The sequence below is a fragment of the Camelus dromedarius genome, chromosome 29 (assembly GCF_036321535.1).
Source record: "Camelus dromedarius isolate mCamDro1 chromosome 29, mCamDro1.pat, whole genome shotgun sequence".
NCBI lineage: Eukaryota > Metazoa > Chordata > Mammalia > Artiodactyla > Camelidae > Camelus > Camelus dromedarius.
In genome coordinates, this window is record NC_087464.1 from 5,058,355 (window position 1) to 5,066,441 (window position 8,087).

The window sequence follows — 8,087 nt, forward strand, 5'->3', positions numbered from 1 at the left end:
CTTCAGGGGGAAGACGTGTAAACCACCAAGGGCCGCTGGTCACTGCATGGGGGGTGTCAGATCGGGGGGGCAGGCGCTGGGTTCCAGCAGTGACACCCCTCGGAGGCTGCTGTAGCCGCTCACCAGTCCAGAGACACAGGAGGGAGCGAGGGGGCCAGGTGAGCCCAAACCCCAGGACAGTCTGGCGAATGCTGCGAGTCTCAGACCCTTCAGGCGCGAGGGTGCGATGGGTAGGCAGCCTGGCGTCTTGACTTCCCAAGCTCTTTACGCTGATTTTCCCAGCCTCTCCTGCTGGTCCAGATTCTCTAACCAACCGGCTATTTCTTGACCAAGGCTAGACTTTATCACGTCCACCTCTATTCGTGTTTGCAACTTTTCCTGGACTGCCTCCCTCTTTCCTGGAGTTTTAGAAATAACAGCTGGGCCACCTGTCTGTAGCCACATCCATAGGGGTGGTGGAAGTGGTGTTTCTGTTTGTTTTTTCCCGGTGTTCCAAGACACCCTTTCTGAGGGGGCCCTAATCTGTTTCTCCCTCTCCTGTGCATCAGTGTTTTCCATAGCCTGCCAGCCTGGGATACAGCAGAGAAATGCAGAAATCCAGGAGACCTTTGTTGCTGTATTCTTTTGTTTGTTTTTTGGGGGGGGGCATTGAGGGGAGAGGTAATTAGGTTTATTTATTTATTTGTTTGTTTATTTATTTATTTAATGGAGGCACTGGGGATTGAACCCAGGACCTCATGCGTGCAAAGCAAGTGCTCTACCACTGAGCTATACCCTCCCCACCAAGAGCTGGTTTTTTGAAAGGGTAAACACGGTCAATAAGCCTCTGGCCGGGCTCACCAAGAAGAAGAGAGAGGACACAAAAAACGACAGACCTGAGCAGGTGAAATAAGCTTACATTACCTCCTGATGAACACGACTGCAATTCTTACCTGAAACACAGTCTAGAAAACACGGGTCCCCCAGGGGCTGTCCTAGTGAGTGTGGGGCTGGGGATCTCCCTTGATGTTGGGTCATATGGCACTCCCACACCAGGGTGGAAACCCCCGAGAACTGAGCGAGGGCCTGTCCTGCTCAGGAGTCCACATGGTGTCAAGACAAACAAGAGGACAGTGGCTCAGGCCAGCGCTCAAGAAAGAACCTCAGTGTGGGGAGGGCATAGCTCAGTGGTAGACTGCATACTTGGCACGCACGAGGTCCTGGGTTCCATCCCCAGTACCTCTGTTAAAATAAATACAAATAAAAAACAAATAAATGAATATATAAACCTAAAAAAAGATGTGGTGAGAATTTTTTTAAGGTTAAAAAGGAAGGAAGGAAGAAAGAAGGAAAGAAAGAACGAAAGAACGCACCTCAGTGCCCTTGGTGATGAAACACAGATAAGCCCCTGGAGAAACTAAAGGAAGAGTTATGTGCAGGAGAGGGGGCCTGAGTGTGCGAGAGGCTCCGATGGCTGGTGCTGAATAGGGACCATACTCCCAGGGAGACGCACCAAACAGGAGCCCATTTGATTTCTAAGGCTGAATCAGACTTTCTGAGCATTTAACCATGTGCCAGGCATGCGCTCAGTGCTTCACATGTGTCCAACCCTTACACCAACCTTGTGATGCAGATACATGTATTTAGAGATGGCAAGATGGAGGCTCAGAGGGTTAAAGAGCTTCTCAGACCACCCTGTGGTCCTGGTGCAGCCGGGACACATACAGACCCCGGCTCGTCAACGCCAGTGCCCACACGTGTCCACTCAGGGATGGGGATGCACCATTGAAAAGGGCCTACAGAGGGCAAAGTGTCACCTGTCTGGTTGCCATGGAGACAAGTGAGCTCTGACTACCGGGAAAGGATGAGGTCATGTGATCGTCCGCCCAGCTGCAGGACAGACGCTAGGGATTCGTTGACACCCACCCTCCTGGGTCCTTCCACCTCCCCAGGCGTCTCCTTGCTAAGCTCCTCCTCCTGCCTGCATGCTGGGGGCCCTCCCATCTGTGTCCCAGAGCCCTTCCTGACCCCCGGACCATTTCCTGGGCTGTAGCTGCCCTGTCCTCCCGTCATGCACAGTTTGCTCCCTACTGTGCAAAGCTCCCCATGAAACCTCAGACCAGGAGACCCTGACTGGAAGACTGGACCTGGCCTCCCTGCCATCCCAAGGCCTAGTCGACGGTTCCGTCTGTGACAACTCCATCGGAGGGATGTTTGAGGAGAATGCAGAATTTATTACAGGGGTAGACCTCACAGAACCACAGGAACCCGTTAAAGAGTTTATGTACACCTGCTGCTTCTGTGTCTGGTGGTGGGTCTGAAGCCCGAGCCTGGGCTGGCCATCAGGAAAGACACATGGACGTGAAATGTGGAGATTCAGGATCAGCCGGACCTCTCCAAGGTGGACTTGGAGCCCTCCGTGGCTTCTCTCTCTTCCCAGTGTCCCCCTGCAGACGGCCTGCAGAGGTCGGAGCTTTTCTTGTGGAACTGAGTGAAGTGGTCCAGCAGTTAGGGGGCTGGGCTGGGCTGTGTATAAAATAGGTAAACATGTTTCTAGTGTAGAGCACAGGGAACTATATTCAATGTCTTGTGGTCACCTATAATGAAAAAGAATATGAAAAGGAATATATGTATGTATATGTATGACTGAAACATGATGCTGTACACCGGAAATTGACACAACATTGTAACTGACTATACTTCAATTAAAAAAGCAGATACAGAACTAACTAAATAAATAAATAAAGCACAAACAAAATAAAATAAAATGCATTGTACCGATAGACGCATAACTGTGACCACAGTAAAAGACATTTAATTGTGTGCTTTACCTGGCTAGATGGTCTGGCATATGAATTATAACCCCATGAAGCTATTTAAAAAGAGTCAGCTATAGACTGGGAAGTAAGCTGCTGGAGAGCCCTATCTGAATGAGTCACATGACAGCACTGAGCTCCAAAATTGCTTAATCTATTGGAAGAAACTGGACTGACTGGGAGATTGCAAACTTAGAGTAACTGCAACACGGAACAGGACTTTATCAGAGAGCACTGAGAAATGACAAATTTGGAAAAGGAGAGAATTCCACGGCCCTCTCATTTAGAGCGTGCACAGCAAACCTTAACTACAGGGATGATAAGACATATGAGGACTCTGGTTCTCAGTTAACCCAGAATAAAATCTAAAATGGTGGGGGAAAAAACAGATGCAGAAAATGCCAACAGCAAGGACTTTGGGAAAAAAATGTGTCGAGCATCAAAGGAAGACCCAGAGGCGAAGTATTTTGAAGGAAAATGCCAAGTTTGTTGGCAAACAGTGCAAGAGGGTTGGACTTCAGAAGCAATTATTCGTCAAATATAAAGCACAGATGTTTAAGAGAACAGCATGCACACGCACACACACACACGCACCCCCCCACACACGCACCCACACACATGCACACACACACGCACACACCCTGCAATATCACCACATCGCCACATTTGCAGCAGTCTGTACATAGTGAGAAACCAGTACTTTTCTTACTTGATTATCATATTCATAAAACTCACAGTAGTTTTTTGGGATACGTTCAATATCCTGTTTATGTGAGGGACTAGAGCAAGATGTAAAGACCCTGCTTGTTTCTATTTATCTCAGAGTGAGCGGTGTAGAGATCTTCCTGATTGGGGTATATTGGAAACAGGGCAAAATATCAAGTTTACGCTTTCACACCAGTCTTGTCTCAAAAGCGAAATGCTGGTCGCAGCCAAAAGAACTCCCAGAAACGTAATTCCAAAGGCTGGGACAGTGTTCAGCTCTGCTCCCTGTTTCTGGTTGCAGAAAAACAGAAATTATCTATTGTATTAATTTTCTGTTGATGCCTGACAAAGTACCGCCAACTCAGCAGCTTCAAACAACACCCATTTCTTTGAGGGGGCAGGTAATGAGGCTTATTATTTATTTATCTATTTATTTTTAGAGGAGGCACTGGGGATTGAACCGAGGACCTTGTGCGTGCTAAGCATGCGCTCTACCACTGAGCTGTACCGTCCCCCAAAACAACACCCGTTTCTTCCCTCACGGTTCTCTATGTGAGCAGTCCAGCTGGCTCTGCTGGGCTCACAGTCTCCCAAGACTGAAACCAAGGGCTACCCTTTCCATCCTGAGCCCCGGTGCATTGAACAACCCATCACTCGGAGAAATCGGCGTGTCACCGCAGTAGATATCTCAAGCCCGCTCACTTTTCTGCCCATACTGTGAGTATTATGGCTAGAATATTAGGACCAACAGAAGAAAAACACCGATGACTCCTTTATGGCCCCATGCCTGTCAACCTACCTGGCAGAGGCCTTTTATATAAATAGAGCTGTCAGATTAAGGGCTCACCGGAAAGATTACTCTTGGAAAATAAAGAACCACTGGAAACAATTTCGCTGTGTGTCATTTATGCACTTGACTTTCCTAAACTGGCTTAGACAGTGACTCTGGAAAATGTAGACATCCTAACACCAACTGGTACATTCCAATTTATGAGGCAAGCTCTGTTGATGGAGGACACATGATGGGAACAGAATCTATGAAGACACAGGGAGACCCTTCTCATTGCCTAAGCCACTCTAATATGCTTTGAAATCAGAAGTTATTCAAGGCATAAACCAGTCATAGGTCTTAAGAACAGAAATTCCTGGAGGAGGGTACAGCTCAGTGGTAGAGCGCATGCTTAGCATGCCCGAAGTCCTGGGTTCAGTCCCCAGCCCCTCCATTTAATTAATCACCTCCCCCAACAAAAAAAAAAAAAAGAAAAATAAAGTGTATGGTAGAATGTGTATAGGTTATGTGCAAATACTACACCATTAAAAAAAAAAAAGAACGCAAGTTCCTTCCAGAAGTCTATGAATGGCCTTTGTACAAACTAATGGAAGTGAATAAGAGTTTGTGCAAGATTTAAGAGTCATTCATAAAGTCATTGGAAGGTTTCCGGGACTGCCTGATTTCTAGTGCTGTTCTGTCTCCATTTCCACCTACAGGTAAATAGTTCGAGGTGGTAGGTCTCTCCCAGGCTTCAGTGTAGCATCTCTGTCCATGAAGATAGCTGATACATTTTTCCTGCATGTGGAATGACCCAGCCGTATATCTGGGCAATAATGCCTTCGAGATTCACAAAGGTACTGTTGCATTCCTTCCAGCTTTTACATGATGATTTTTTTCTCAAGACTGTTTATTTGCAGGGGAGAGGTGTTAATGAGGTTTATTTATTTATTTATTGAACAGGTACAGGGGATTGAACCCAGGACCTCGTGCATGCTAAGCACATGTTCTACCACTGAGCTGTACCCTCCCCACTACGTGGTGATTTAAAGGACACAACACATCCAGAAGGTTGAGATTTCATTCAGTATAGATCTTACCTTGGATTTACCTCTCCTGGAAAATAAAGATTCAATCCACCTGTTAAAAAAGGACAAGGGGCTGAATATGGTGAATCCTCAAAGAAACAACATTACAATTTTGCCAAGGCGTAGTACGTAAGTCAGGAGGTGACCTCTCCATTGGAGAGCACCCTCTACCCCGAACAGGATTAAATCAGCCTAGTAACATCCAAGCCCAACAGCTAGGAGGGAACTGACAGAACTGGAGGAACTTAAGGGGTCAAGGTGATGGATTCCCAACATTTGTTTCCAGCAAAGCTAGACCCTTCGTGAACTTACCAGAAACACGTGAAACCAGGATTCACTTCCTGAAGCTGAGGCTATGTCTCTTGGGAATCTAAATGGCAGTAGGTCCCAATCCCAGGTCTACCTGAACAGGGAAAAAAATATTTTTCTTATGCTGTTTCAGCACATTTCCTTGTGCTGCAGGAAGAAAGGGGTGGTGGGTTGGGGAGGAGGGTGTAGCTCCGTGGTACAGCATGTGCTTAGCATGCACAAGGTCCTGGGTTCAATCCTTAGCACCTCCATTTAAAAAAGGGGGTGGCAGGGGGCACCAATAATAGAGGATTTGCCTCAACAACACGGGAAGTACCAGAAGCCTCCTACTGAAGTGATTCTCTAGATCCATGGCTAGCATGGATCCGTCTCACAGGTCACGACAGTGGTTGCAAAACTGTAGACAGTTATCCTCCCCAGACCACTGACTCTGTTGGTTCCATGTGCTGCTCTATCCCTGTTACTGGCCAGCAACAGCCAGCGCTGGGCAGCAAACACACTGACAATGAAGGACTACCCCCTGCCTCCCACCATCGCCAGAGTATCACGGTGACAGGCCCAGATGTTCTGAAGTTCATCCGTCCTGGTGGGCAGAATGTCTCCGCTCCCCCTGCAAAGGGAAGAAAGGATACTGAGGGGCACTGGGCAGAGTGCCCAGAGATTTATTGAAACGCGCTTTCACAGCTCAATCTAATTGCGTCTTCCTCTGCGTGTGGAGAGATGGGGGAGCTGGGATGATGCTAGGATAGCGAGCGCCTCGCGGTGTCTGGGTCTCTGAAGGCAGCGAGCCCTCCTCCTCACTCAGCCCTCGGGGAGCCGGGGGGAGAAATTACCGGTGATTCTGATGGAGCAGTCGATAATGTTATGGCCTTGCAGAGGCAGTGATTTAAAAGCTACTGGTGCCCGTGTTTTCTTTTTCTAGTGTGGCCAGCGATGAGTTTTGATGCATGAAAATGTTTCTTATTCATATGTAGTGTATTGAACTGGCCTTTTAATCTCTGGAATATTTGTCTTTGCAGTAAGTTAACAGTTCACCATAATTTGTAAAATCGTCAATACTTCATTCACCTACAGTTTTAGTCCCAGCAGGCAGAGTGATGAAGCCGGTCCCTTGAGCATCGCTCGGGTAGCTTCTGCGAACAGACCCCGGGGAGCTGTCAGGACAGCAGGGAGCTGAGCGTGGGGATGTAGGTGACTGGTGGAAAGCACAGAGGCTGAGGAGCACTGGGGGTGCCCAGAGGGACAGGGCCAGTGCCAGGAGCAGGGAAGCAGTCAGGGAGGGCTTCCTGGAGGAAGTGAGAGTGGGGCTCAGAGAGTGGTCCCTCTGCAGCACCCCACGCATGATGTGCTGGAGAGGGCCCCAGAGTGGAGGCTTGGTTTGGGTCTGCTTTGGTGTAGTGGTTGAGTGGTGTTTGGGTGATGGCTGTGGGCCCAGGGTGCTCCTAACCAGCAGGTGAGTCTCCCTGAGTGTGCGGCAAAAACAGGGCAGAGGAGAAGTGATGGTTCCCTGCAGAGACAAGAGGTCACAGGGAGCCTGTAAGAGTCGCTGAGGGGAGCGGGCTGTGACTATTCTGCCTCCAGCTCACCCCTCCAAGGGCCCCCACAGGCAAACCCACAGGGAGGTCAGAGGATAAGAGGTGAGACCCCAGGGTGCAGAGCAGGGCACATGTGGTGGGGGTGGGGGTGGCGGACAGGGTCTGCAGCAAATGGTCCACCTGCTGCAGGAGGACACCTGGGACCGGTAGACACACAGTGGCAGGAGCCTGGCAGGGGAGGAGGGGAGCCAGCCGTGACCGGGAAGACGGTGGGTGGAGGGACAAGGAGGCGGATGGAGGGAGTGGGGCCTGGGGAGGCTCAGCGAGGTGTGTGCAGCCCCGGAGCTCAGGGGCTTTGCCGGGTCAGTGGCCTGGGGGTGGTAAATATGGTGGTGAGGTAAGGTGAAATAACCGGTGTGGTCTGGGAGCAAACGCACGCCCAGGCGTCTGAGGACTTGTGCTCTCACCCAAGGGGCCCTCCCGGGTGGTGAGCCCCCAGGAGCAGGAGACATGAAAGCTTAGACACCCAGTAAACCTAGGCTGTCTCCACATCAGGACCCCTGAGATGCAGACTGGGAAGCAGTGTTTATTCCCAAGTTTTGGACAGCCTTTGGGTTTTATGTCCACGTGCTTGGATCTTGGTGATAGATATCCAGCCCCAAAGAGGAAAGGACTGTCCTTCATAACCAGGACATCCAAGGAGTGCTTCAGGCATGGCTGGATCCAGGCGTTCAACTACAGTTATCAGAACTCTGCTTCCCTTTCTCACCATGTACTGGCTTGTTTCAGATAAGGATGGGCTCCAGCAGCTCTGGAGCCACCTAATCCCAAAGAAGAGAGCCCCCTCTCCCTTCCAGGGTCTATACTGTCCCTAGAAGGACCTTGG

The 8,087-nt window shown here is 49.5% G+C and overlaps 1 non-coding gene across 1 annotated transcript; it reads right to left on the reverse strand.

The window, feature by feature from the left end:
- Window positions 1-706: 706 nt before the first annotated feature.
- On the reverse strand, window positions 707-779 carry TRNAA-UGC (transfer RNA alanine (anticodon UGC)). The gene has a single exon. It is a non-coding gene; the product is annotated as a tRNA-Ala (tRNA).
- Window positions 780-8,087: the final 7,308 nt, after the last annotated feature.